At 47.2% G+C, this 24507-nt stretch overlaps 48 non-coding genes across 48 annotated transcripts; all 48 read left to right on the forward strand.

Annotated features, from left to right (window-relative positions):
- The first annotated feature begins 141 nt into the window (after positions 1-141).
- LOC118514888 lies at positions 142-260 on the forward strand. The gene has a single exon (XR_004906863.1). It is a non-coding gene; the product is annotated as a 5S ribosomal RNA (ribosomal RNA).
- A 271-nt stretch (positions 261-531) lies between these two features.
- Positions 532-650, forward strand: LOC118514769. The gene has a single exon (XR_004906746.1). It is a non-coding gene; the product is annotated as a 5S ribosomal RNA (ribosomal RNA).
- Positions 651-1047: 397 nt separating this feature from the next.
- LOC118514770 lies at positions 1048-1166 on the forward strand. Its single transcript, XR_004906747.1, has one exon. It is a non-coding gene; the product is annotated as a 5S ribosomal RNA (ribosomal RNA).
- Positions 1167-1563: 397 nt separating this feature from the next.
- LOC118514889 lies at positions 1564-1682 on the forward strand. Its single transcript, XR_004906864.1, has one exon. It is a non-coding gene; the product is annotated as a 5S ribosomal RNA (ribosomal RNA).
- A 397-nt stretch (positions 1683-2079) lies between these two features.
- On the forward strand, positions 2080-2198 carry LOC118514771. Its single transcript, XR_004906748.1, has one exon. It is a non-coding gene; the product is annotated as a 5S ribosomal RNA (ribosomal RNA).
- Positions 2199-2595: 397 nt separating this feature from the next.
- On the forward strand, positions 2596-2714 carry LOC118514772. Its single transcript, XR_004906749.1, has one exon. It is a non-coding gene; the product is annotated as a 5S ribosomal RNA (ribosomal RNA).
- Positions 2715-3111: 397 nt separating this feature from the next.
- On the forward strand, positions 3112-3230 carry LOC118514773. The gene has a single exon (XR_004906750.1). It is a non-coding gene; the product is annotated as a 5S ribosomal RNA (ribosomal RNA).
- A 398-nt stretch (positions 3231-3628) lies between these two features.
- LOC118514899 lies at positions 3629-3750 on the forward strand. The gene has a single exon (XR_004906876.1). It is a non-coding gene; the product is annotated as a 5S ribosomal RNA (ribosomal RNA).
- Positions 3751-4148: 398 nt separating this feature from the next.
- On the forward strand, positions 4149-4265 carry LOC118514908. The gene has a single exon (XR_004906885.1). It is a non-coding gene; the product is annotated as a 5S ribosomal RNA (ribosomal RNA).
- Positions 4266-4643: 378 nt separating this feature from the next.
- LOC118514774 lies at positions 4644-4762 on the forward strand. The gene has a single exon (XR_004906751.1). It is a non-coding gene; the product is annotated as a 5S ribosomal RNA (ribosomal RNA).
- A 398-nt stretch (positions 4763-5160) lies between these two features.
- LOC118514776 lies at positions 5161-5279 on the forward strand. Its single transcript, XR_004906753.1, has one exon. It is a non-coding gene; the product is annotated as a 5S ribosomal RNA (ribosomal RNA).
- Positions 5280-5676: 397 nt separating this feature from the next.
- Positions 5677-5795, forward strand: LOC118514777. Its single transcript, XR_004906754.1, has one exon. It is a non-coding gene; the product is annotated as a 5S ribosomal RNA (ribosomal RNA).
- Positions 5796-6192: 397 nt separating this feature from the next.
- On the forward strand, positions 6193-6311 carry LOC118514778. The gene has a single exon (XR_004906755.1). It is a non-coding gene; the product is annotated as a 5S ribosomal RNA (ribosomal RNA).
- A 397-nt stretch (positions 6312-6708) lies between these two features.
- LOC118514900 lies at positions 6709-6830 on the forward strand. Its single transcript, XR_004906877.1, has one exon. It is a non-coding gene; the product is annotated as a 5S ribosomal RNA (ribosomal RNA).
- Positions 6831-7229: 399 nt separating this feature from the next.
- On the forward strand, positions 7230-7348 carry LOC118514779. Its single transcript, XR_004906756.1, has one exon. It is a non-coding gene; the product is annotated as a 5S ribosomal RNA (ribosomal RNA).
- Positions 7349-7745: 397 nt separating this feature from the next.
- LOC118514780 lies at positions 7746-7864 on the forward strand. Its single transcript, XR_004906757.1, has one exon. It is a non-coding gene; the product is annotated as a 5S ribosomal RNA (ribosomal RNA).
- Positions 7865-8262: 398 nt separating this feature from the next.
- On the forward strand, positions 8263-8384 carry LOC118514902. The gene has a single exon (XR_004906879.1). It is a non-coding gene; the product is annotated as a 5S ribosomal RNA (ribosomal RNA).
- Positions 8385-8782: 398 nt separating this feature from the next.
- LOC118514909 lies at positions 8783-8899 on the forward strand. Its single transcript, XR_004906886.1, has one exon. It is a non-coding gene; the product is annotated as a 5S ribosomal RNA (ribosomal RNA).
- A 378-nt stretch (positions 8900-9277) lies between these two features.
- LOC118514781 lies at positions 9278-9396 on the forward strand. Its single transcript, XR_004906758.1, has one exon. It is a non-coding gene; the product is annotated as a 5S ribosomal RNA (ribosomal RNA).
- A 378-nt stretch (positions 9397-9774) lies between these two features.
- On the forward strand, positions 9775-9893 carry LOC118514886. Its single transcript, XR_004906861.1, has one exon. It is a non-coding gene; the product is annotated as a 5S ribosomal RNA (ribosomal RNA).
- A 378-nt stretch (positions 9894-10271) lies between these two features.
- On the forward strand, positions 10272-10393 carry LOC118514903. The gene has a single exon (XR_004906880.1). It is a non-coding gene; the product is annotated as a 5S ribosomal RNA (ribosomal RNA).
- A 398-nt stretch (positions 10394-10791) lies between these two features.
- LOC118514782 lies at positions 10792-10910 on the forward strand. The gene has a single exon (XR_004906759.1). It is a non-coding gene; the product is annotated as a 5S ribosomal RNA (ribosomal RNA).
- Positions 10911-11307: 397 nt separating this feature from the next.
- LOC118514784 lies at positions 11308-11426 on the forward strand. The gene has a single exon (XR_004906760.1). It is a non-coding gene; the product is annotated as a 5S ribosomal RNA (ribosomal RNA).
- Positions 11427-11823: 397 nt separating this feature from the next.
- Positions 11824-11942, forward strand: LOC118514785. Its single transcript, XR_004906761.1, has one exon. It is a non-coding gene; the product is annotated as a 5S ribosomal RNA (ribosomal RNA).
- Positions 11943-12336: 394 nt separating this feature from the next.
- LOC118514786 lies at positions 12337-12455 on the forward strand. Its single transcript, XR_004906762.1, has one exon. It is a non-coding gene; the product is annotated as a 5S ribosomal RNA (ribosomal RNA).
- A 397-nt stretch (positions 12456-12852) lies between these two features.
- LOC118514788 lies at positions 12853-12971 on the forward strand. Its single transcript, XR_004906764.1, has one exon. It is a non-coding gene; the product is annotated as a 5S ribosomal RNA (ribosomal RNA).
- A 398-nt stretch (positions 12972-13369) lies between these two features.
- Positions 13370-13491, forward strand: LOC118514904. The gene has a single exon (XR_004906881.1). It is a non-coding gene; the product is annotated as a 5S ribosomal RNA (ribosomal RNA).
- Positions 13492-13889: 398 nt separating this feature from the next.
- LOC118514910 lies at positions 13890-14006 on the forward strand. The gene has a single exon (XR_004906887.1). It is a non-coding gene; the product is annotated as a 5S ribosomal RNA (ribosomal RNA).
- A 378-nt stretch (positions 14007-14384) lies between these two features.
- LOC118514905 lies at positions 14385-14506 on the forward strand. The gene has a single exon (XR_004906882.1). It is a non-coding gene; the product is annotated as a 5S ribosomal RNA (ribosomal RNA).
- Positions 14507-14885: 379 nt separating this feature from the next.
- On the forward strand, positions 14886-15002 carry LOC118514911. Its single transcript, XR_004906888.1, has one exon. It is a non-coding gene; the product is annotated as a 5S ribosomal RNA (ribosomal RNA).
- A 378-nt stretch (positions 15003-15380) lies between these two features.
- On the forward strand, positions 15381-15499 carry LOC118514789. Its single transcript, XR_004906765.1, has one exon. It is a non-coding gene; the product is annotated as a 5S ribosomal RNA (ribosomal RNA).
- A 397-nt stretch (positions 15500-15896) lies between these two features.
- Positions 15897-16015, forward strand: LOC118514790. Its single transcript, XR_004906766.1, has one exon. It is a non-coding gene; the product is annotated as a 5S ribosomal RNA (ribosomal RNA).
- A 396-nt stretch (positions 16016-16411) lies between these two features.
- On the forward strand, positions 16412-16532 carry LOC118514892. Its single transcript, XR_004906868.1, has one exon. It is a non-coding gene; the product is annotated as a 5S ribosomal RNA (ribosomal RNA).
- A 398-nt stretch (positions 16533-16930) lies between these two features.
- On the forward strand, positions 16931-17049 carry LOC118514791. The gene has a single exon (XR_004906767.1). It is a non-coding gene; the product is annotated as a 5S ribosomal RNA (ribosomal RNA).
- A 397-nt stretch (positions 17050-17446) lies between these two features.
- Positions 17447-17565, forward strand: LOC118514792. The gene has a single exon (XR_004906768.1). It is a non-coding gene; the product is annotated as a 5S ribosomal RNA (ribosomal RNA).
- A 397-nt stretch (positions 17566-17962) lies between these two features.
- LOC118514793 lies at positions 17963-18081 on the forward strand. The gene has a single exon (XR_004906769.1). It is a non-coding gene; the product is annotated as a 5S ribosomal RNA (ribosomal RNA).
- Positions 18082-18479: 398 nt separating this feature from the next.
- Positions 18480-18598, forward strand: LOC118514794. Its single transcript, XR_004906770.1, has one exon. It is a non-coding gene; the product is annotated as a 5S ribosomal RNA (ribosomal RNA).
- A 397-nt stretch (positions 18599-18995) lies between these two features.
- On the forward strand, positions 18996-19114 carry LOC118514795. Its single transcript, XR_004906771.1, has one exon. It is a non-coding gene; the product is annotated as a 5S ribosomal RNA (ribosomal RNA).
- A 398-nt stretch (positions 19115-19512) lies between these two features.
- On the forward strand, positions 19513-19631 carry LOC118514796. The gene has a single exon (XR_004906772.1). It is a non-coding gene; the product is annotated as a 5S ribosomal RNA (ribosomal RNA).
- Positions 19632-20028: 397 nt separating this feature from the next.
- LOC118514797 lies at positions 20029-20147 on the forward strand. Its single transcript, XR_004906773.1, has one exon. It is a non-coding gene; the product is annotated as a 5S ribosomal RNA (ribosomal RNA).
- Positions 20148-20525: 378 nt separating this feature from the next.
- Positions 20526-20644, forward strand: LOC118514799. Its single transcript, XR_004906775.1, has one exon. It is a non-coding gene; the product is annotated as a 5S ribosomal RNA (ribosomal RNA).
- A 396-nt stretch (positions 20645-21040) lies between these two features.
- Positions 21041-21159, forward strand: LOC118514800. Its single transcript, XR_004906776.1, has one exon. It is a non-coding gene; the product is annotated as a 5S ribosomal RNA (ribosomal RNA).
- Positions 21160-21554: 395 nt separating this feature from the next.
- On the forward strand, positions 21555-21673 carry LOC118514801. Its single transcript, XR_004906777.1, has one exon. It is a non-coding gene; the product is annotated as a 5S ribosomal RNA (ribosomal RNA).
- A 397-nt stretch (positions 21674-22070) lies between these two features.
- On the forward strand, positions 22071-22189 carry LOC118514802. The gene has a single exon (XR_004906778.1). It is a non-coding gene; the product is annotated as a 5S ribosomal RNA (ribosomal RNA).
- A 397-nt stretch (positions 22190-22586) lies between these two features.
- Positions 22587-22705, forward strand: LOC118514882. Its single transcript, XR_004906856.1, has one exon. It is a non-coding gene; the product is annotated as a 5S ribosomal RNA (ribosomal RNA).
- Positions 22706-23102: 397 nt separating this feature from the next.
- Positions 23103-23221, forward strand: LOC118514803. The gene has a single exon (XR_004906779.1). It is a non-coding gene; the product is annotated as a 5S ribosomal RNA (ribosomal RNA).
- Positions 23222-23618: 397 nt separating this feature from the next.
- On the forward strand, positions 23619-23737 carry LOC118514883. The gene has a single exon (XR_004906857.1). It is a non-coding gene; the product is annotated as a 5S ribosomal RNA (ribosomal RNA).
- Positions 23738-24134: 397 nt separating this feature from the next.
- On the forward strand, positions 24135-24253 carry LOC118514804. Its single transcript, XR_004906780.1, has one exon. It is a non-coding gene; the product is annotated as a 5S ribosomal RNA (ribosomal RNA).
- Positions 24254-24507: the final 254 nt, after the last annotated feature.

Here is a 24507-nt window from a genome sequence, read left to right on the forward strand (position 1 = left end):
TGACTGTATTATGTTCGGAATATGTTGTATTTCGTGGACATTGGCCTCTGCAGAAGCATTTGTCTCGCGGTCCTGCAGTGACTGAAAGAGATATGTTGCAGCGACGGTGGCTTTTCATGCGTGCGAGCAGCGGTGATGCTTGTCAACGACCATACCATGTTGAACACACCGGTTCTCGTCCGATCACCGAAGTTAAGCAACATCGGGCATGGCTAGTACTTAGGTGGGTGACCACTTGGGAAAACCATGTGTCGTAGGCATCTTCCCCTTTTTGATGCTTTACCACAAGTAAAAGTTTCCCTACTTATGGACAACATAGAGTGCGTAGAAGTACCTTAACAAGGATGGAATCTAATGCTTCAGTAGCATTTTCATTCTCCGAGATGGTTGTGACCGTATTATGTCCGGAATATGTTGTATTTCGTGGACACTGGCCTCTGCAGAAGCATTCGTCTCGCGGTTCTGCAGTGACTGAAAGAGATATGTTGCGGCGACGGTGGCTTTTGATGCGTGCGAGCAGCGGTGATGCTTGTCAACGACCATACCATGTTGAACACACCGGTTCTCGTCCGATCACCGAAGTTAAGCAACATCGGGCATGGCTAGTACTTAGGTGGGTGACCACTTGGGAAAACCATGTGTCGTTGGCATCTTCCCCTTTTTTATGCTTAACCAACCACACAGCCTGCTACATGAGTGTCCGAACGGATGTTTTAGCCTTAGCAGCATAGAGTGCGTAGAATTGGAAAGGTTCGAATCTCCTTTTGTCGTTAGCATCTTTCCCTTTTTGATGCTTTACCACAAGTAAAAGTTTCCCTACTTATGGACAACATAGAGTGCGTAGAAGTACTTTAATAAGGATGGAATCTAATGTTTCAGTAGCATTTTCGTTCTCCGAGATGGTTGTGACTGTATTATGTCCGGAATATGTTGTACTCCGTGGTCACTGGCCTATGCAGAAGCATTCGTCTCGCGGTCCCACAGTGACTGACAGGGATATGTTGCGGCGACGGTGGCTTTTGATGCGTGCGAGCAGCGGCGATGCTTGTCAACGACCATACCATGTTGAACACACCGGTTCTCGTCCGATCACCGAAGTTAAGCAACATCGGGCATGGCTAGTACTTAGGTGGGTGACCACTTGGGAAAACCATGTGTCGTTGGCATCTTCCCCTTTTTTATGCTTAACCAACCACACGGCCTACTACATGAGTGTCCGAACGGATGTTTTAGCCTTAGCAGCATAGAGTGCGTAGAATTGGAAAGGTTCGAATCTCCTTTTGTCGTTAGCATCTTTCCCTTTTTGATGCTTTACCACAAGTAAAAGTTTCCCTGCTTATGGACAACATAGAGTGCGTAGAAGTACCATAACAAGGATGGAATCGTATGCTTCAGTAGCATTTTCGTTCTCCGAGATGGTTGTGACTGTATTATGTCCGGAATATGTTGTACTCCGTGGTCACTGGCCTTTTCAGAAGCATTCGTCTCGCGGTCCTGCAGTGACTGAAAGAGATATGTTGCGGCGACGGTGGCTTTTGATGCGTGCGAGCAGCGGTGATGCTTGTCAACGACCATACCATGTTGAACACACCGGTTCTCGTCCGATCACCGAAGTTAAGCAACATCGGGCATGGCTAGTACTTAGGTGGGTGACCACTTGGGAAAACTATGTGTCGTTGGCATCTTCCCCTTTTTTATGCTTAACCAACCACACAGCCTGCTACATGAGTGTCCGAACGGATGTTTTAGCCTTAGCAGCATAGAGTGCGTAGAATTGGAAAGGTTCGAATCTCCTTTTGTCGTTAGCATCTTTCCCTTTTTGATGCTTTACCACAAGTAAAAGTTTCCCTACTTATGGACAACATAGAGTGCGTAGAAGTACTTTAATAAGGATGGAATCTAATGTTTCAGTAGCATTTTCGTTCTCCGAGATGGTTGTGACTGTATTATGTCCGGAATATGTTGTACTCCGTGGTCACTGGCCTATGCAGAAGCATTCGTCTCGCGGTCCCACAGTGACTGACAGGGATATGTTGCGGCGACGGTGGCTTTTGATGCGTGCGAGCAGCGGCGATGCTTGTCAACGACCATACCATGTTGAACACACCGGTTCTCGTCCGATCACCGAAGTTAAGCAACATCGGGCATGGCTAGTACTTAGGTGGGTGACCACTTGGGAAAACCATGTGTCGTTGGCATCTTCCCCTTTTTTATGCTTAACCAACCACACGGCCTACTACATGAGTGTCCGAACGGATGTTTTAGCCTTAGCAGCATAGAGTGCGTAGAATTGGAAAGGTTCGAATCTCCTTTTGTCGTTAGCATCTTTTCCTTTTTGATGCTTTACCACAAGTAAAAGTTTCCCTACTTATGGACAACATAGAGTGCGTAGAAGTACCATAACAAGGTTGGAATCTAATGCTTCAGTAGCATTTTTGTTCTCAGAGATGGTTGTGACCGTATTTTGTCAGGAATATGTTGTACTCCGTGGACACTGGCCTCTGCAGAAGCATTCGTCTCGCGGTCCCACAGTGACTGACAGGGATATGTTGCGGCGACGGTGGCTTTTGATGCGTGCGAGCAGCGGTGATGCTTGTCAACGACCATACCATGTTGAACACACCGGTTCTCGTCCGATCACCGAAGTTAAGCAACATCGGGCATGGCTAGTACTTAGGTGGGTGACCACTTGGGAAAACCATGTGTCGTTGGCATCTTCCCCTTTTTTATGCTTAACCAACCACACGGCCTACTACATGAGTGTCCGGACGGATGTTTTAGCCTTAGCAGCATAGAGTGCGTAGAATTGGAAAGGTTCGAATCTCCTTTTGTCGTTAGCATCTTTCCCTTTTTGATGCTTTACCACAAGTAAAAGTTTCTCTACTTATGGACAACATAGAGTGCGTAGAAGTACCTTAACAAGGTTGGAATCTAATGCTTCAGTAGCATTTTCGTTCTCCGAGATAGTTGTGGCCGTATTATGTCCGGAATATGTTGTACTCCGTGTTCACTGGCCTCTGCAGAAGCATTCGTCTCGCGGTCCCACAGTGACTGACATAGATATGTTGCGGCGACGGCGGCTTTTGATGCGTGCGAGCAGCGGCGATGCTTGTCAACGACCATACCATGTTGAACACACCGGTTCTCGTCCGATCACCGAAGTTAAGCAACATCGGGCATGGCTAGTACTTAGGTGGGTGACCACTTGGGAAAACCATGTGTCGTTGGCATCTTCCCCTTTTTTATGCTTAACCAACCACACGGCCTACTACATGAGTGTCCGGATGGATGTTTTAGCCTTAGCAGCATAGAATGCGTAGAATTGGAAAGGTTCGAATCTCCCTTTTGTCGTTAGCATCTTTCCCTTTTTGATGCTTTACCACAAGTAAAAGTTTCTCTACTTATGGACAACATAGAGTGCGTAGAAGTACCATAACAAGGATGGAATCGTATGCTTCAGTAGCATTTTCGTTCTCCGAGATGGTTGTGACTGTATTATGTCCGGAATATGTTGTATTTCGTGGACACTGGCCTCTGCAGAAGCATTTGTCTCGCGGTCCTGCAGTGACTGAAAGAGATATGTTGCAGCGACGGTGGCTTTTCATGCGTGCGAGCAGCGGTGATGCTTGTCAACGACCATACCATGTTGAACACACCGGTTCTCGTCCGATCACCGAAGTTAAGCAACATCGGGCATGGCTAGTACTTAGGTGGGTGACCACTTGGGAAAACCATGTGTTGTCGTTGGCATCTTCTCCTTTTTTATGCTTAACCAACCACACGGCCCTACTACATGAGTGTCCGGACGGATGTTTTAGCCTTAGCAGCATAGAGTGCGTAGAATTGGAAAGGTTCGAATCTCCTTTTGTCGTTAGCATCTTTCCCTTTTTGATGCTTTACCACAAGTAAAAGTTTCCCTACTTATGGACAACATAGAGTGCGTAGAAGTACTTTAATAAGGATGGAATCTAATGCTTCAGTAGCATTTTCGTTCTCCGAGATAGTTGTGGCCGTATTATGTCCGGAATATGTTGTATTACGTGGACACTGGCCTCTGCAGAAGCATTCGTCTCGCGGTCCCACAGTGACTGACAGAGATATGTTGCGGCGACGGTGGCTTTTGATGCGTGCGAGCAGCGGCGATGCTTGTCAACGACCATACCATGTTGAACACACCGGTTCTCGTCCGATCACCGAAGAAGCAACATCGGGCATGGCTAGTACTTAGGTGGGTGACCACTTGGGAAAACCATGTGTCGTTGGCATCTTCCCCTTTTTTATGCTTAACCAACCACACGGCCTACTACATGAGTGCCCGGACGGATGTTTTAGCCTTAGCAGCATAGGTTCGAATCTCCTTTTGTCGTTAGCATCTTTCCCTTTTTGATGCTTTACCACAAGTAAAAGTTTCCCTACTTATGGACAACATAGAGTGCGTAGAAGTACCATAACAAGGTTGGAATCTAATGCTTCAGTAGCATTTTTGTTCTCAGAGATGGTTGTGACCGTATTTTGTCAGGAATATGTTGTACTCCGTGGACACTGGCCTCTGCAGAAGCATTCGTCTCGCGGTCCCACAGTGACTGACAGGGATATGTTGCGGCGACGGTGGCTTTTGATGCGTGCGAGCAGCGGTGATGCTTGTCAACGACCATACCATGTTGAACACACCGGTTCTCGTCCGATCACCGAAGTTAAGCAACATCGGGCATGGCTAGTACTTAGGTGGGTGACCACTTGGGAAAACCATGTGTCGTTGGCATCTTCCCCTTTTTTTATGCTTAACCAACCACACGGCCTACTACATGAGTGTCCGAACGGATGTTTTAGCCTTAGCAGCATAGAGTGCGTAGAATTGGAAAGGTTCGAATCTCCTTTTGTCGTTAGCATCTTTCCCTTTTTGATGCTTTACCACAAGTAAAAGTTTCTCTACTTATGGACAACATAGAGTGCGTGGAAGTACCTTAACAAGGTTGGAATCTAATGCTTCAGTAGCATTTTCGTTCTCCGAGATAGTTGTGGCCGTATTATGTCCGGAACATGTTGTATTCCGTGGTCACTGGCCTATGCAGAAGCATTCGTCTCGCGGTCCTGCAGTGACTGACAGAGATATGTTGCGGCGACGGTGGCTTTTGATGCGTGCGAGCAGCGGTGATGCTTGTCAACGACCATACCATGTTGAACACACCGGTTCTCGTCCGATCACCGAAGTTAAGCAACATCGGGCATGGCTAGTACTTAGGTGGGTGACCACTTGGGAAAACCATGTGTCGTTGGCATCTTCCCCTTTTTTATGCTTAACCAACCACACGGCCTACTACATGAGTGTCCGAACGGATGTTTTAGCCTTAGCAGCATAGAGTGCGTAGAATTGGAAAGGTTCGAATCTCCTTTTGTCGTTAGCATCTTTTCCTTTTTGATGCTTTACCACAAGTAAAAGTTTCCCTACTTATGGACAACATAGAGTGGGTAGAAATACCATAACAAGGTTGGAATCTAATGCTTCAGTAGCATTTTTGTTCTCCGAGATGGTTGTGACCGTATTTTGTCCGGAATATGTTGTACTCCGTGGACACTGGCCTCTGCAGAAGCATTCGTCTCGCGGTCCCACAGTGACTGACAGGGATATGTTGCGGCGACGGTGGCTTTTGATGCGTGCGAGCAGCGGTAATGCTTGTCAACGACCATACCATGTTGAACACACCGGTTCTCGTCCGATCACCGAAGTTAAGCAACATCGGGCATGGCTAGTACTTAGGTGGGTGACCACTTGGGAAAACCATGTGTCGTTGGCATCTTCCCCTTTTTTATGCTTAACCAACCACACGGCCTACTACATGAGTGTCCGAACGGATGTTTTAGCCTTAGCAGCATAGAGTGCGTAGAATTGGAAAGGTTCGAATCTCCTTTTGTCGTTAGCATCTTTCCCTTTTTGATGCTTTACCACAAGTAAAAGTTTCTCTGCTTATGGACAACATAGAGTGCGTAGAAGTACTTTAACAAGGATGGAATCTAATGTTTCAGTAGCATTTTCGTTCTCCGAGATGGTTGTGACTGTATTATGTCCGGAATATGTTGCACTCCGTGGTCACTGGCCTATGCACAAGCATTCGTCTCGCGGTCCTGCAGTGACTGACAGAGATATGTTGCGGCGACGGTGGCTTTTGATGCGTGCGAGCAGCGGTGATGCTTGTCAACGACCATACCATGTTGAACACACCGGTTCTCGTCCGATCACCGAAGTTAAGCAACATCGGGCATGGCTAGTACTTAGGTGGGTGACCACTTGGGAAAACCATGTGTCGTTGGCATCTTCCCCTTTTCAATGCTTAACCAACCACACGGCCTGCTACATGAGTGTCCGAACGGATGTTTTAGCCTTAGCAGCATAGAGTGCGTAGAATTGGAAAGGTTCGAATCTCCTTTTGTCGTTAGAATCTTTTCCTTTTTGATGCTTTACCACAAGTAAAAGTTTCCCTACTTATGGACAACATAGAGTGCGTAGAAGTACCATAACAAGGATGGAATCGTATGCTTCAGTAGCATTTTCGTTCTCCGAGATGGTTGTGACTGTATTATGTCCGGAATATGTTGTATTCCGTGGTCACTGGCCTATGCAGAAGCATTCGTCTCGCGGTCCCACAGTGACTGACAGGGATATGTTGCGGCGACGGTGGCTTTTGATGCGTGCGAGCAGCGGTGATGCTTGTCAACGACCATACCATGTTGAACACACCGGTTCTCGTCCGATCACCGAAGTTAAGCAACATCGGGCATGGCTAGTACTTAGGTGGGTGACCACTTGGGAAAACCATGTGTTGTCGTTGGCATCTTCTCCTTTTTTATGCTTAACCAACCACACGGCCCTACTACATGAGTGTCCGGACGGATGTTTTAGCCTTAGCAGCATAGAGTGCGTAGAATTGGAAAGGTTCGAATCTCCCTTTTGTCGTTAGCATCTTTCCCTTTTTGATGCTTTACCACAAGTAAAAGTTTCTCTACTTATGGACAACATAGAGTGCGTAGAAGTACCTTAACAAAGATGGAATCTAATGCTTCAGTAGCATTTTTGTTCTCCGAGATGGTTGTGACTGTATTATGTCCGGAATATTTTGTACCCGGTGGTCACTGGCCTATGCACAAGCATTCGTCTCGCGGTCCTGCAGTGACTGACAGAGATATGTTGCGGCGACGGTGGCTTTTGATGCGTGCGAGCAGCGGTGATGCTTGTCAACGACCATACCATGTTGAACACACCGGTTCTCGTCCGATCACCGAAGTTAAGCAACATCGGGCATGGCTAGTACTTAGGTGGGTGACCACTTGGGAAAACCATGTGTCGTTGGCATCTTCCCCTTTTTTATGCTTAACCAACCACACGGCCTACTACATGAGTGTCCGGACGGATGTTTTAGCCTTAGCAGCATAGAGTGCGTAGAATTGGAAAGGTTCGAATCTCCTTTTGTCGTTAGCATCTTTCCCTTTTTGATGCTTTACCACAAGTAAAAGTTTCTCTACTTATGGACAACATAGAGTGCGTGGAAGTACCTTAACAAGGTTGGAATCTAATGCTTCAGTAGCATTTTCGTTCTCCGAGATAGTTGTGGCCGTATTATGTCCGGAATATGTTGTACTCCGTGTTCACTGGCCTCTGCAGAAGCATTCGTCTCGCGGTCCCACAGTGACTGACATAGATATGTTGCGGCGACGGCGGCTTTTGATGCGTGCGAGCAGCGGCGATGCTTGTCAACGACCATACCATGTTGAACACACCGGTTCTCGTCCGATCACCGAAGTTAAGCAACATCGGGCATGGCTAGTACTTAGGTGGGTGACCACTTGGGAAAACCATGTGTCGTTGGCATCTTCCCCTTTTTTATGCTTAACCAACCACACGGCCTACTACATGAGTGTCCGGATGGATGTTTTAGCCTTAGCAGCATAGAATGCGTAGAATTGGAAAGGTTCGAATCTCCCTTTTGTCGTTAGCATCTTTCCCTTTTTGATGCTTTACCACAAGTAAAAGTTTCTCTACTTATGGACAACATAGAGTGCGTAGAAGTACCATAACAAGGATGGAATCGTATGCTTCAGTAGCATTTTCGTTCTCCGAGATGGTTGTGACTGTATTATGTCCGGAATATGTTGTATTTCGTGGACACTGGCCTCTGCAGAAGCATTTGTCTCGCGGTCCTGCAGTGACTGAAAGAGATATGTTGCAGCGACGGTGGCTTTTCATGCGTGCGAGCAGCGGTGATGCTTGTCAACGACCATACCATGTTGAACACACCGGTTCTCGTCCGATCACCGAAGTTAAGCAACATCGGGCATGGCTAGTACTTAGGTGGGTGACCACTTGGGAAAACCATGTGTTGTCGTTGGCATCTTCTCCTTTTTTATGCTTAACCAACCACACGGCCCTACTACATGAGTGTCCGGACGGATGTTTTAGCCTTAGCAGCATAGAGTGCGTAGAATTGGAAAGGTTCGAATCTCCTTTTGTCGTTAGCATCTTTCCCTTTTTGATGCTTTACCACAAGTAAAAGTTTCCCTACTTATGGACAACATAGAGTGCGTAGAAGTACTTTAATAAGGATGGAATCTAATGCTTCAGTAGCATTTTCGTTCTCCGAGATAGTTGTGGCCGTATTATGTCCGGAATATGTTGTATTACGTGGACACTGGCCTCTGCAGAAGCATTCGTCTCGCGGTCCCACAGTGACTGACAGAGATATGTTGCGGCGACGGTGGCTTTTGATGCGTGCGAGCAGCGGCGATGCTTGTCAACGACCATACCATGTTGAACACACCGGTTCTCGTCCGATCACCGAAGAAGCAACATCGGGCATGGCTAGTACTTAGGTGGGTGACCACTTGGGAAAACCATGTGTCGTTGGCATCTTCCCCTTTTTTATGCTTAACCAACCACACGGCCTACTACATGAGTGCCCGGACGGATGTTTTAGCCTTAGCAGCATAGGTTCGAATCTCCTTTTGTCGTTAGCATCTTTCCCTTTTTGATGCTTTACCACAAGTAAAAGTTTCCCTACTTATGGACAACATAGAGTGCGTGGAAGTACCTTAACAAGGTTGGAATCTAATGCTTCAGTAGCATTTTTGTTCTCCGAGATGGTTGTGGCCGTATTATGTCCGGAATATGTTGTATTACGTGGACACTGGCCTCTGCAGAAGCATTCGTCTCGCGGTCCCACAGTGACTGACAGAGATATGTTGCGGCGACGGTGGCTTTTGATGCGTGCGAGCAGCGGCGATGCTTGTCAACGACCATACCATGTTGAACACACCGGTTCTCGTCCGATCACCGAAGTTAAGCAACATCGGGCATGGCTAGTACTTAGGTGGGTGACCACTTGGGAAAACCATGTGTCGTTGGCATCTTCCCCTTTTTTATGCTTAACCAACCACACGGCCTACTACATGAGTGTCCGGATGGATGTTTTAGCCTTAGCAGCATAGGTTCGAATCTCCTTTTGTCGTTAGCATCTTTCCCTTTTTGATGCTTTACCACAAGTAAAAGTTTCTCTGCTTATGGACAACATAGAGTGCGTGGAAGTACCTTAACAAGGTTGGAATCTAATGCTTCAGTAGCATTTTCGTTCTCCGAGATAGTTGTGGCCGTATTATGTCCGGAATATGTTGTATTACGTGGACACTGGCCTCTGCAGAAGCATTCGTCTCGCGGTCCCACAGTGACTGACATAGATATGTTGCGGCGACGGCGGCTTTTGATGCGTGCGAGCAGCGGCGATGCTTGTTAACGACCATACCATGTTGAACACACCGGTTCTCGTCCGATCACCGAAGTTAAGCAACATCGGGCATGGCTAGTACTTAGGTGGGTGACCACTTGGGAAAACCATGTGTCGTTGGCATCTTCCCCTTTTTTATGCTTAACCAACCACACGGCCTACTACATGAGTGTCCGGATGGATGTTTTAGCCTTAGCAGCATAGGTTCGAATCTCCTTTTGTCGTTAGCATCTTTCCCTTTTTGATGCTTTACCACAAGTAAAAGTTTCTCTGCTTATGGACAACATAGAGTGCGTGGAAGTACCTTAACAAGGTTGGAATCTAATGCTTCAGTAGCATTTTTGTTCTCCGAGATGGTTGTGGCCGTATTATGTCCGGAATATGTTGTATTTCGTGGACACTGGCCTCTGCAGAAGCATTCGTCTCGCGGTCCCACAGTGACTGACAGAGATATGTTGCGGCGACGGTGGCTTTTGATGCGTGCGAGCAGCGGTGATGCTTGTCAACGACCATACCATGTTGAACACACCGGTTCTCGTCCGATCACCGAAGTTAAGCAACATCGGGCATGGCTAGTACTTAGGTGGGTGACCACTTGGGAAAACCATGTGTTGTCGTTGGCATCTTCTCCTTTTTTATGCTTAACCAACCACACGGCCCTACTACATGAGTGTCCGGACGGATGTTTTAGCCTTAGCAGCATAGAGTGCGTAGAATTGGAAAGGTTCGAATCTCCTTTTGTCGTTAGCATCTTTCCCTTTTTGATGCTTTACCACAAGTAAAAGTTTCCCTACTTATGGACAACATAGAGTGCGTAGAAGTACTTTAATAAGGATGGAATCTAATGTTTCAGTAGCATTTTCGTTCTCCGAGATGGTTGTGACTGTATTATGTCCGGAATATGTTGTACTCCGTGGTCACTGGCCTATGCAGAAGCATTCGTCTCGCGGTCCCACAGTGACTGACAGGGATATGTTGCGGCGACGGTGGCTTTTGATGCGTGCGAGCAGCGGCGATGCTTGTCAACGACCATACCATGTTGAACACACCGGTTCTCGTCCGATCACCGAAGTTAAGCAACATCGGGCATGGCTAGTACTTAGGTGGGTGACCACTTGGGAAAACCATGTGTCGTTGGCATCTTCCCCTTTTTTATGCTTAACCAACCACACGGCCTACTACATGAGTGTCCGAACGGATGTTTTAGCCTTAGCAGCATAGAGTGCGTAGAATTGGAAAGGTTCGAATCTCCTTTTGTCGTTAGCATCTTTTCCTTTTTGATGCTTTACCACAAGTAAAAGTTTCCCTACTTATGGACAACATAGAGTGCGTAGAAGTACCATAACAAGGTTGGAATCTAATGCTTCAGTAGCATTTTTGTTCTCCGAGATGGTTGTGACCGTATTTTGTCAGGAATATGTTGTACTCCGTGGACACTGGCCTCTGCAGAAGCATTCGTCTCGCGGTCCCACAGTGACTGACAGGGATATGTTGCGGCGACGGTGGCTTTTGATGCGTGCGAGCAGCGGTGATGCTTGTCAACGACCATACCATGTTGAACACACCGGTTCTCGTCCGATCACCGAAGTTAAGCAACATCGGGCATGGCTAGTACTTAGGTGGGTGACCACTTGGGAAAACCATGTGTCGTTGGCATCTTCCCCTTTTTTATGCTTAACCAACCACACGGCCTACTACATGAGTGTCCGAACGGATGTTTTAGCCTTAGCAGCATAGAGTGCGTAGAATTGGAAAGGTTCGAATCTCCTTTTGTCGTTAGCATCTTTCCCTTTTTGATGCTTTACCACAAGTAAAAGTTTCCCTACTTATGGACAACATAGAGTGCGTGGAAGTACCTTAACAAGGTTGGAATCTAATGCTTCAGTAGCATTTTCGTTCTCCGAGATAGTTGTGGCCGTATTATGTCCGGAATATGTTGTATTACGTGGACACTGGCCTCTGCAGAAGCATTCGTCTCGCGGTCCCACAGTGACTGACATAGATATGTTGCGGCGACGGCGGCTTTTGATGCGTGCGAGCAGCGGCGATGCTTGTCAACGACCATACCATGTTGAACACACCGGTTCTCGTCCGATCACCGAAGTTAAGCAACATCGGGCATGGCTAGTACTTAGGTGGGTGACCACTTGGGAAAACCATGTGTCGTTGGCATCTTCCCCTTTTTTATGCTTAACCAACCACACGGCCTACTGAGTGCCCGGACGGATGTTTTAGCCTTAGCAGCATAGAATGCGTAGAATTGGAAAGGTTCGAATCTCCCTTTTGTCGTTAGCATCTTTCCCTTTTTGATGCTTTACCACAAGTAAAAGTTTCTCTACTTATGGACAACATAGAGTGCGTAGAAGTACCTTAACAAAGATGGAATCTAATGCTTCAGTAGCATTTTTGTTCTCCGAGATGGTTGTGACTGTATTATGTCCGGAATATTTTGTACCCGGTGGTCACTGGCCTATGCACAAGCATTCGTCTCGCGGTCCTGCAGTGACTGACAGAGATATGTTGCGGCGACGGTGGCTTTTGATGCGTGCGAGCAGCGGTGATGCTTGTCAACGACCATACCATGTTGAACACACCGGTTCTCGTCCGATCACCGAAGTTAAGCAACATCGGGCATGGCTAGTACTTAGGTGGGTGACCACTTGGGAAAACCATGTGTCGTTGGCATCTTCCCCTTTTTTATGCTTAACCAACCACACGGCCTACTACATGAGTGTCCGGACGGATGTTTTAGCCTTAGCAGCATAGAGTGCGTAGAATTGGAAAGGTTCGAATCTCCTTTTGTCGTTAGCATCTTTCCCTTTTTGATGCTTTACCACAAGTAAAAGTTTCTCTACTTATGGACAACATAGAGTGCGTGGAAGTACCTTAACAAGGTTGGAATCTAATGCTTCAGTAGCATTTTCGTTCTCCGAGATAGTTGTGGCCGTATTATGTCCGGAATATGTTGTATTACGTGGACACTGGCCTCTGCAGAAGCATTCGTCTCGCGGTCCCACAGTGACTGACATAGATATGTTGCGGCGACGGCGGCTTTTGATGCGTGCGAGCAGCGGCGATGCTTGTCAACGACCATACCATGTTGAACACACCGGTTCTCGTCCGATCACCGAAGTTAAGCAACATCGGGCATGGCTAGTACTTAGGTGGGTGACCACTTGGGAAAACCATGTGTCGTTGGCATCTTCCCCTTTTTTATGCTTAACCAACCACACGGCCTACTACATGAGTGTCCGGATGGATGTTTTAGCCTTAGCAGCATAGAATGCGTAGAATTGGAAAGGTTCGAATCTCCCTTTTGTCGTTAGCATCTTTCCCTTTTTGATGCTTTACCACAAGTAAAAGTTTCTCTACTTATGGACAACATAGAGTGCGTAGAAGTACCATAACAAGGATGGAATCGTATGCTTCAGTAGCATTTTCGTTCTCCGAGATGGTTGTGACTGTATTATGTCCGGAATATGTTGTATTTCGTGGACACTGGCCTCTGCAGAAGCATTTGTCTCGCGGTCCTGCAGTGACTGAAAGAGATATGTTGCAGCGACGGTGGCTTTTCATGCGTGCGAGCAGCGGTGATGCTTGTCAACGACCATACCATGTTGAACACACCGGTTCTCGTCCGATCACCGAAGTTAAGCAACATCGGGCATGGCTAGTACTTAGGTGGGTGACCACTTGGGAAAACCATGTGTTGTCGTTGGCATCTTCTCCTTTTTTATGCTTAACCAACCACACGGCCCTACTACATGAGTGTCCGGACGGATGTTTTAGCCTTAGCAGCATAGAGTGCGTAGAATTGGAAAGGTTCGAATCTCCTTTTGTCGTTAGCATCTTTCCCTTTTTGATGCTTTACCACAAGTAAAAGTTTCTCTACTTATGGACAACATAGAGTGCGTGGAAGTACCTTAACAAGGTTGGAATCTAATGCTTCAGTAGCATTTTCGTTCTCCGAGATAGTTGTGGCCGTATTATGTCCGGAATATGTTGTATTACGTGGACACTGGCCTCTGCAGAAGCATTCGTCTCGCGGTCCCACAGTGACTGACAGAGATATGTTGCGGCGACGGTGGCTTTTGATGCGTGCGAGCAGCGGCGATGCTTGTCAACGACCATACCATGTTGAACACACCGGTTCTCGTCCGATCACCGAAGAAGCAACATCGGGCATGGCTAGTACTTAGGTGGGTGACCACTTGGGAAAACCATGTGTCGTTGGCATCTTCCCCTTTTTTATGCTTAACCAACCACACGGCCTACTACATGAGTGCCCGGACGGATGTTTTAGCCTTAGCAGCATAGGTTCGAATCTCCTTTTGTCGTTAGCATCTTTCCCTTTTTGATGCTTTACCACAAGTAAAAGTTTCTCTGCTTATGGACAACATAGAGTGCGTGGAAGTACCTTAACAAGGTTGGAATCTAATGCTTCAGTAGCATTTTTGTTCTCCGAGATGGTTGTGGCCGTATTATGTCCGGAATATGTTGTATTTCGTGGACACTGGCCTCTGCAGAAGCATTCGTCTCGCGGTCCCACAGTGACTGACAGAGATATGTTGCGGCGACGGTGGCTTTTGATGCGTGCGAGCAGCGGTGATGCTTGTCAACGACCATACCATGTTGAACACACCGGTTCTCGTCCGATCACCGAAGTTAAGCAACATCGGGCATGGCTAGTACTTAGGTGGGTGACCACTTGGGAAAACCATGTGTTGTCGTTGGCATCTTCTCCTTTTTTATGCTTAACCAACCACACGGCCCTACTACATGAGTGTCCGGACGGATGTTTTAGCCTTAGCAGCATAGGTTCGAATCTCCTTTTGTCGTTAGCATCTTTCCCTTTTTGATGCTTTACCACAAGTAAAAGTTTCTCTGCTTATGGACAACATAGAGTGCGTGGAAGTACCTTAACAAGGTTGGAATCTAATGCTTCAGTAGCATTTTTGTTCTCCGAGATGGTTGTGGCCGTATTATGTCCGGAATATGTTGTATTTCGTGGACACTGGCCTCTGCAGAAGCATTCGTCTCGCGGTCCCACAGTGACTGACAGAGATATGTTGCGGCGACGGTGGCTTTTGATGCGTGCGAGCAGCGGTGATGCTTGTCAACGACCATACCATGTTGAACACACCGGTTCTCGTCCGATCACCGAAGAAGCAACATCGGGCATGGCTAGTACTTAGGTGGGTGACCACTTGGGAAAACCATGTGTCGTTGGCATCTTCCCCTTTTTTATGCTTAACCAACCACACGGCCTACTACATGAGTGCCCGGACGGATGTTTTAGCCTTAGCAGCATAGGTTCGAATCTCCTTTTGTCGTTAGCATCTTTCCCTTTTTGATGCTTTACCACAAGTAAAAGTTTCCCTACTTATGGACAACATAGAGTGCGTGGAAGTACCTTAACAAGGTTGGAATCTAATGCTTCAGTAGCATTTTTGTTCTCCGAGATGGTTGTGGCCGTATTATGTCCGGAATATGTTGTATTACGTGGACACTGGCCTCTGCAGAAGCATTCGTCTCGCGGTCCCACAGTGACTGACAGAGATATGTTGCGGCGACGGTGGCTTTTGATGCGTGCGAGCAGCGGCGATGCTTGTCAACGACCATACCATGTTGAACACACCGGTTCTCGTCCGATCACCGAAGTTAAGCAACATCGGGCATGGCTAGTACTTAGGTGGGTGACCACTTGGGAAAACCATGTGTCGTTGGCATCTTCCCCTTTTTTATGCTTAACCAACCACACGGCCTACTACATGAGTGTCCGGACGGATGTTTTAGCCTTAGCAGCATAGAGTGCGTAGAATTGGAAAGGTTCGAATCTCCTTTTGTCGTTAGCATCTTTCCCTTTTTGATGCTTTACCACAAGTAAAAGTTTCTCTACTTATGGACAACATAGAGTGCGTGGAAGTACCTTAACAAGGTTGGAATCTAATGCTTCAGTAGCATTTTCGTTCTCCGAGATAGTTGTGGCCGTATTATGTCCGGAATATGTTGTATTACGTGGACACTGGCCTCTGCAGAAGCATTCGTCTCGCGGTCCCACAGTGACTGACAGAGATATGTTGCGGCGACGGCGGCTTTTGATGCGTGCGAGCAGCGGTGATGCTTGTCAACGACCATACCATGTTGAACACACCGGTTCTCGTCCGATCACCGAAGTTAAGCAACATCGGGCATGGCTAGTACTTAGGTGGGTGACCACTTGGGAAAACCATGTGTCGTTGGCATCTTCCCCTTTTTTATGCTTAACCAACCACACGGCCTACTACATGAGTGTCCGGACGGATGTTTTAGCCTTAGCAGCATAGAGTGCGTAGAATTGGAAAGGTTCGAATCTCCTTTTGTCGTTAGCATCTTTCCCTTTTTGATGCTTTACCACAAGTAAAAGTTTCTCTACTTATGGACAACATAGAGTGCGTGGAAGTACCTTAACAAGGTTGGAATCTAATGCTTCAGTAGCATTTTTGTTCTCCGAGATGGTTGTGGCCGTATTATGTCCGGAATATGTTGTATTCGTGGACACTGGCCTCTGCAGAAGCATTCGTCTCGCGGTCCCACAGTGACTGACAGAGATATGTTGCGGCGACGGTGGCTTTTGATGCGTGCGAGCAGCGGTGATGCTTGTCAACGACCATACCATGTTGAACACACCGGTTCTCGTCCGATCACCGAAGTTAAGCAACATCGGGCATGGCTAGTACTTAGGTGGGTGACCACTTGGGAAAACCATGTGTGTCGTTGGCATCTTCTCCTTTTTTATGCTTAACCAACCACACGGCCCTACTACATGAGTGTCCGAACGGATGTTTTAGCCTTAGCAGCATAGAGTGCGTAGAATTGGAAAGGTTCGAATCTCCTTTTGTCGTTAGCATCTTTCCCTTTTTGATGCTTTACCACAAGTAAAAGTTTCCCTGCTTATGGACAACATAGAGTGCGTAGAAGTACCTTAATAAGGATGGAATCTAATGTTTCAGTAGCATTTTCGTTCTCCGAGATGGTTGTGACTGTATTATGTCCGGAATATGTTGTACTCCGTGGTCACTGGCCTCTGCAGAAGCATTCGTCTCGCGGTCCCACAGTGACTGACAGAGATATGTTGCGGCGACGGTGGCTTTTGATGCGTGCGAGCAGCGGCGATGCTTGTCAACGACCATACCATGTTGAACACACCGGTTCTCGTCCGATCACCGAAGTTAAGCAACATCGGGCATGGCTAGTACTTAGGTGGGTGACCACTTGGGAAAACCATGTGTCGTTGGCATCTTCCCCTTTTTTATGCTTAACCAACCACACGGCCTACTACATGAGTGTCCGGACGGATGTTTTAGCCTTAGCAGCATAGAGTGCGTAGAATTGGAAAGGTTCGAATCTCCTTTTGTCGTTAGCATCTTTCCCTTTTTGATGCTTTACCACAAGTAAAAGTTTCCCTACTTATGGACAACATAGAGTGCGTAGAAGTACCATAACAAGGTTGGAATCTAATGCTTCAGTAGCATTTTCGTTCTCCGAGATAGTTGTGACCGTATTATGTCCGGAATATGTTGTACTCCGTGGACACTGGCCTCTGCAGAAGCATTCGTCTCGCGGTCCCACAGTGACTGACAGAGATATGTTGCGGCGACGGTGGCTTTTGATGCGTGCGAGCAGCGGTGATGCTTGTCAACGACCATACCATGTTGAACACACCGGTTCTCGTCCGATCACCGAAGTTAAGCAACATCGGGCATGGCTAGTACTTAGGTGGGTGACCACTTGGGAAAACCATGTGTCGTTGGCATCTTCCCCTTTTTTATGCTTAACCAACCACACGGCCTACTACATGAGTGTCCGAACGGATGTTTTAGCCTTAGCAGCATAGAGTGCGTAGAATTGGAAAGGTTCGAATCTCCTTTTGTCGTTAGCATCTTTCCCTTTTTGATGCTTTACCACAAGTAAAAGTTTCCCTACTTATGGACAACATAGAGTGCGTGGAAGTACCTTAACAAGGTTGGAATCTAATGCTTCAGTAGCATTTTCGTTCTCCGAGATAGTTGTGGCCGTATTATGTCCGGAATATGTTGTATTACGTGGACACTGGCCTCTGCAGAAGCATTCGTCTCGCGGTCCCACAGTGACTGACATAGATATGTTGCGGCGACGGCGGCTTTTGATGCGTGCGAGCAGCGGCGATGCTTGTCAACGACCATACCATGTTGAACACACCGGTTCTCGTCCGATCACCGAAGTTAAGCAACATCGGGCATGGCTAGTACTTAGGTGGGTGACCACTTGGGAAAACCATGTGTCGTTGGCATCTTCCCCTTTTTTATGCTTAACCAACCACACGGCCTACTACATGAGTGCCCGGACGGATGTTTTAGCCTTAGCAGCATAGAATGCGTAGAATTGGAAAGGTTCGAATCTCCCTTTTGTCGTTAGCATCTTTCCCTTTTTGATGCTTTACCACAAGTAAAAGTTTCTCTACTTATGGACAACATAGAGTGCGTAGAAGTACCTTAACAAAGATGGAATCTAATGCTTCAGTAGCATTTTTGTTCTCCGAGATGGTTGTGACTGTATTATGTCCGGAATATTTTGTACCCGGTGGTCACTGGCCTATGCACAAGCATTCGTCTCGCGGTCCTGCAGTGACTGACAGAGATATGTTGCGGCGACGGTGGCTTTTGATGCGTGCGAGCAGCGGTGATGCTTGTCAACGACCATACCATGTTGAACACACCGGTTCTCGTCCGATCACCGAAGTTAAGCAACATCGGGCATGGCTAGTACTTAGGTGGGTGACCACTTGGGAAAACCATGTGTCGTTGGCATCTTCCCCTTTTTTATGCTTAACCAACCACACGGCCTACTACATGAGTGTCCGGACGGATGTTTTAGCCTTAGCAGCATAGAGTGCGTAGAATTGGAAAGGTTCGAATCTCCTTTTGTCGTTAGCATCTTTCCCTTTTTGATGCTTTACCACAAGTAAAAGTTTCTCTACTTATGGACAACATAGAGTGCGTGGAAGTACCTTAACAAGGTTGGAATCTAATGCTTCAGTAGCATTTTCGTTCTCCGAGATAGTTGTGGCCGTATTATGTCCGGAATATGTTGTATTACGTGGACACTGGCCTCTGCAGAAGCATTCGTCTCGCGGTCCCACAGTGACTGACATAGATATGTTGCGGCGACGGCGGCTTTTGATGCGTGCGAGCAGCGGCGATGCTTGTCAACGACCATACCATGTTGAACACACCGGTTCTCGTCCGATCACCGAAGTTAAGCAACATCGGGCATGGCTAGTACTTAGGTGGGTGACCACTTGGGAAAACCATGTGTCGTTGGCATCTTCCCCTTTTTTATGCTTAACCAACCACACGGCCTACTACATGAGTGTCCGGATGGATGTTTTAGCCTTAGCAGCATAGAATGCGTAGAATTGGAAAGGTTCGAATCTCCCTTTTGTCGTTAGCATCTTTCCCTTTTTGATGCTTTACCACAAGTAAAAGTTTCTCTACTTATGGACAACATAGAGTGCGTAGAAGCACCTTAACAAGGATGGAATCTAATGCTTCAGTAACATTTTCGTTCTTCGAGATGGTTGTGACTGTATTATGTTCGGAATATGTTGTATTTCGTGGACACTGGCCTCTGCAGAAGCATTCGTCTCGCGGTCCTGCAGTGACTGACAGAGATATGTTGCGGCGACGGTGGCTTTTGATGCGTGCGAGCAGCGGTGATGCTTGTCAACGACCATACCATGTTGAACACACCGGTTCTCGTCCGATCACCGAAGTTAAGCAACATCGGGCATGGCTAGTACTTAGGTGGGTGACCACTTGGGAAAACCATGTGTCGTTGGCATCTTCTCCTTTTTAATGCTTAACCAACCACACGGCCTGCTACATGAGTGTCCGGACGGATGTTTTAGCCTTAGCAGCATAGAGTGCGTAGAATTGGAAAGGTTCGAATCTCCTTTTGTCGTTAGCATCTTTCCCTTTTTGATGCTTTACCACAAGTAAAAGTTTCTCTACTTATGGACAACATAGAGTGCGTGGAAGTACCTTAACAAGGTTGGAATCTAATGCTTCAGTAGCATTTTCGTTCTCCGAGATAGTTGTGGCCGTATTATGTCCGGAATATGTTGTATTACGTGGACACTGGCCTCTGCAGAAGCATTCGTCTCGCGGTCCTGCAGTGACTGACAGAGATATGTTGCGGCGACGGTGGCTTTTGATGCGTGCGAGCAGCGGTGATGCTTGTCAACGACCATACCATGTTGAACACACCGGTTCTCGTCCGATCACCGAAGTTAAGCAACATCGGGCATGGCTAGTACTTAGGTGGGTGACCACTTGGGAAAACCATGTGTCGTTGGCATCTTCCCCTTTTTTATGCTTAACCAACCACACGGCCTACTACATGAGTGCCCGGACGGATGTTTTAGCCTTAGCAGCATAGGTTCGAATCTCCTTTTGTCGTTAGCATCTTTCCCTTTTTGATGCTTTACCACAAGTAAAAGTTTCTCTACTTATGGACAACATAGAGTGCGTAGAAGTACCTTAACAAAGATGGAATCTAATGCTTCAGTAACATTTTCGTTCTCCGAGATGGTTGTGACTGTATTATGTTCGGAATATGTTGTATTTCGTGGACATTGGCCTCTGCAGAAGCATTTGTCTCGCGGTCCTGCAGTGACTGAAAGAGATATGTTGCGGCGACGGTGGCTTTTGATGCGTGCGAGCAGCGGTGATGCTTGTCAACGACCATACCATGTTGAACACACCGGTTCTCGTCCGATCACCGAAGTTAAGCAACATCGGGCATGGCTAGTACTTAGGTGGGTGACCACTTGGGAAAACCATGTGTCGTTGGCATCTTCCCCTTTTTTATGCTTAACCAACCACACAGCCTGCTACATGAGTGTCCGGACGGATGTTTTAGCCTTAGCAGCATAGAGTGCGTAGAATTGGAAAGGTTCGAATCTCCTTTTGTCGTTAGCATCTTTCCCTTTTTGATGCTTTACCACAAGTAAAAGTTTCTCTGCTTATGGACAACATAGAGTGCGTAGAAGTACCTTAACAAGGTTGGAATCTAATGCTTCAGTAGCATTTTTGTTCTCCGAGATGGTTGTGGCCGTATTATGTCCGGAATATGTTGTATTCGTGGACACTGGCCTCTGCAGAAGCATTCGTCTCGCGGTCCCACAGTGACTGACAGAGATATGTTGCGGCGACGGTGGCTTTTGATGCGTGCGAGCAGCGGTGATGCTTGTCAACGACCATACCATGTTGAACACACCGGTTCTCGTCCGATCACCGAAGTTAAGCAACATCGGGCATGGCTAGTACTTAGGTGGGTGACCACTTGGGAAAACCATGTGTCGTTGGCATCTTCCCCTTTTTTATGCTTAACCAACCACACGGCCTACTACATGAGTGTCCGGACGGATGTTTTAGCCTTAGCAGCATAGAGTGCGTAGAATTGGAAGGTTCGAATCTCCTTTTGTCGTTAGCATCTTTCCCTTTTTGATGCTTTACCACAAGTAAAAGTTTCTCTGCTTATGGACAACATAGAGTGCGTGGAAGTACCTTAACAAGGTTGGAATCTAATGCTTCAGTAGCATTTTTGTTCTCCGAGATGGTTGTGGCCGTATTATGTCCGGAATATGTTGTATTCGTGGACACTGGCCTCTGCAGAAGCATTCGTCTCGCGGTCCCACAGTGACTGACAGAGATATGTTGCGGCGACGGTGGCTTTTGATGCGTGCGAGCAGCGGTGATGCTTGTCAACGACCATACCATGTTGAACACACCGGTTCTCGTCCGATCACCGAAGTTAAGCAACATCGGGCATGGCTAGTACTTAGGTGGGTGACCACTTGGGAAAACCATGTGTCGTTGGCATCTTCTCCTTTTTTATGCTTAACCAACCACACGGCCTACTACATGAGTGTCCGGACGGATGTTTTAGCCTTAGCAGCATAGAGTGCGTAGAATTGGAAAGGTTCGAATCTCCTTTTGTCGTTAGCATCTTTCCCTTTTTGATGCTTTACCACAAGTAAAAGTTTCTCTACTTATGGACAACATAGAGTGCGTAGAAGCACCTTAACAAGGATGGAATCTAATGCTTCAGTAGCATTTTCGTTCTCCGAGATAGTTGTGGCCGTATTATGTCCGGAATATGTTGTATTACGTGGACACTGGCCTCTGCAGAAGCATTCGTCTCGCGGTCCCACAGTGACTGACAGAGATATGTTGCGGCGACGGCGGCTTTTGATGCGTGCGAGCAGCGGTGATGCTTGTCAACGACCATACCATGTTGAACACACCGGTTCTCGTCCGATCACCGAAGTTAAGCAACATCGGGCATGGCTAGTACTTAGGTGGGTGACCACTTGGGAAAACCATGTGTCGTTGGCATCTTCCCCTTTTTTATGCTTAACCAACCACACGGCCTACTACATGAGTGCCCGGATGGATGTTTTAGCCTTAGCAGCATAGAGTGCGTAGAATTGGAAAGGTTCGAATCTCCTTTTGTCGTTAGCATCTTTCCCTTTTTGATGCTTTACCACAAGTAAAAGTTTCTCTGCTTATGGACAACATAGAGTGCGTAGAAGTACCATAACAAGGTTGGAATCTAATGCTTCAGTAGCATTTTCGTTCTCCGAGATGGTTGTGACTGTATTATGTCCGGAATATGTTGTACTCCGTGGTCACTGGCCTATGCAGAAGCATTCGTCTCGCGGTCCTGCAGTGACTGACAGAGATATGTTGCGGCGACGGTGGCTTTTGATGCGTGCGAGCAGCGGTGATGCTTGTCAATGACCATACCATGTTGAACACACCGGTTCTCGTCCGATCACCGAAGTTAAGCAACATCGGGCATGGCTAGTACTTAGGTGGGTGACCACTTGGGAAAACCATGTGTCGTTGGCATCTTCCCCTTTTTTATGCTTAACCAACCACACGGCCTACTACATGAGTGTCCGGACGGATGTTTTAGCCTTAGCAGCATAGAGTGCGTAGAATTGGAAAGGTTCGAATCTCCTTTTGTCGTTAGCATCTTTCCCTTTTTGATGCTTTACCACAAGTAAAAGTTTCTCTACTTATGGACAACATAGAGTGCGTAGAAGTACCTTAACAAGGTTGGAATCTAATGCTTCAGTAGCATTTTCGTTCTCCGAGATAGTTGTGGCCGTATTATGTCCGGAATATGTTGTATTACGTGGACACTGGCCTCTGCAGAAGCATTCGTCTCGCGGTCCCACAGTGACTGACAGAGATATGTTGCGGCGACGGTGGCTTTTGATGCGTGCGAGCAGCGGCGATGCTTGTCAACGACCATACCATGTTGAACACACCGGTTCTCGTCCGATCACCGAAGTTAAGCAACATCGGGCATGGCTAGTACTTAGGTGGGTGACCACTTGGGAAAACCATGTGTCGTTGGCATCTTCCCCTTTTTTATGCTTAACCAACCACACAGCCTGCTACATGAGTGTCCGGACGGATGTTTTAGCCTTAGCAGCATAGAGTGCGTAGAATTGGAAAGGTTCGAATCTCCTTTAGTCGTTAGCATCTTTCCCTTTTTGATGCTTTACCACAAGTAAAAGTTTCCCTACTTATGGACAACATAGAGTGCGTAGAAGTACTTTAACAAGGATGGAATCGTATGCTTCAGTAGCATTTTTGTTCTCCGAGATGGTTGTGACTGTATTATGTCCGGAATATGTTGTATTTCGTGGACACTGGCCTCTGCAGAAGCATTCGTCTCGCGGTCCTGCAGTGACTGACAGAGATATGTTGCGGCGACGGTGGCTTTTGATGCGTGCGAGCAGCGGTGATGCTTGTCAATGACCATACCATGTTGAACACACCGGTTCTCGTCCGATCACCGAAGTTAAGCAACATCGGGCATGGCTAGTACTTAGGTGGGTGACCACTTGGGAAAACCATGTGTCGTTGGCATCTTCCCCTTTTTTATGCTTAACCAACCACACAGCCTGCTACATGAGTGTCCGGACGGATGTTTTAGCCTTAGCAGCATAGAGTGCGTAGAATTGGAAAGGTTCGAATCTCCTTTTGTCGTTAGCATCTTTCCCTTTTTGATGCTTTACCACAAGTAAAAGTTTCCCTGCTTATGGACAACATAGAGTGCGTAGAAGTACCATAACAAGGTTGGAATCTAATGCTTCAGTAGCATTTTCGTTCTCCGAGATGGTTGTGACCGTATTATGTCCGGAATATGTTGTATTACGTGGACACTGGCCTCTGCAGAAGCATTCGTCTCGCGGTCCTGCAGTGACTGACAGAGATATGTTGCGGCGACGGTGGCTTTTGATGCGTGCGAGCAGCGGTGATGCTTGTCAACGACCATACCATGTTGAACACACCGGTTCTCGTCCGATCACCGAAGTTAAGCAACATCGGGCATGGCTAGTACTTAGGTGGGTGACCACTTGGGAAAACCATGTGTCGTTGGCATCTTCCCCTTTTTTATGCTTAACCAACCACACGGCCTACTACATGAGTGCCCGGACGGATGTTTTAGCCTTAGCAGCATAGAGTGCGTAGAATTGGAAAGGTTCGAATCTCCTTTTGTCGTTAGCATCTTTCCCTTTTTGATGCTTTACCACAAGTAAAAGTTTCTCTGCTTATGGACAACATAGAGTGCGTAGAAGTACCTTAACAAGGATGGAATCTAATGCTTCAGTAGCATTTTCGTTCTCCGAGATGGT

Source organism: Anopheles stephensi, chromosome 3 (genome assembly GCF_013141755.1).
Source record: "Anopheles stephensi strain Indian chromosome 3, UCI_ANSTEP_V1.0, whole genome shotgun sequence".
NCBI lineage: Eukaryota > Metazoa > Arthropoda > Insecta > Diptera > Culicidae > Anopheles > Anopheles stephensi.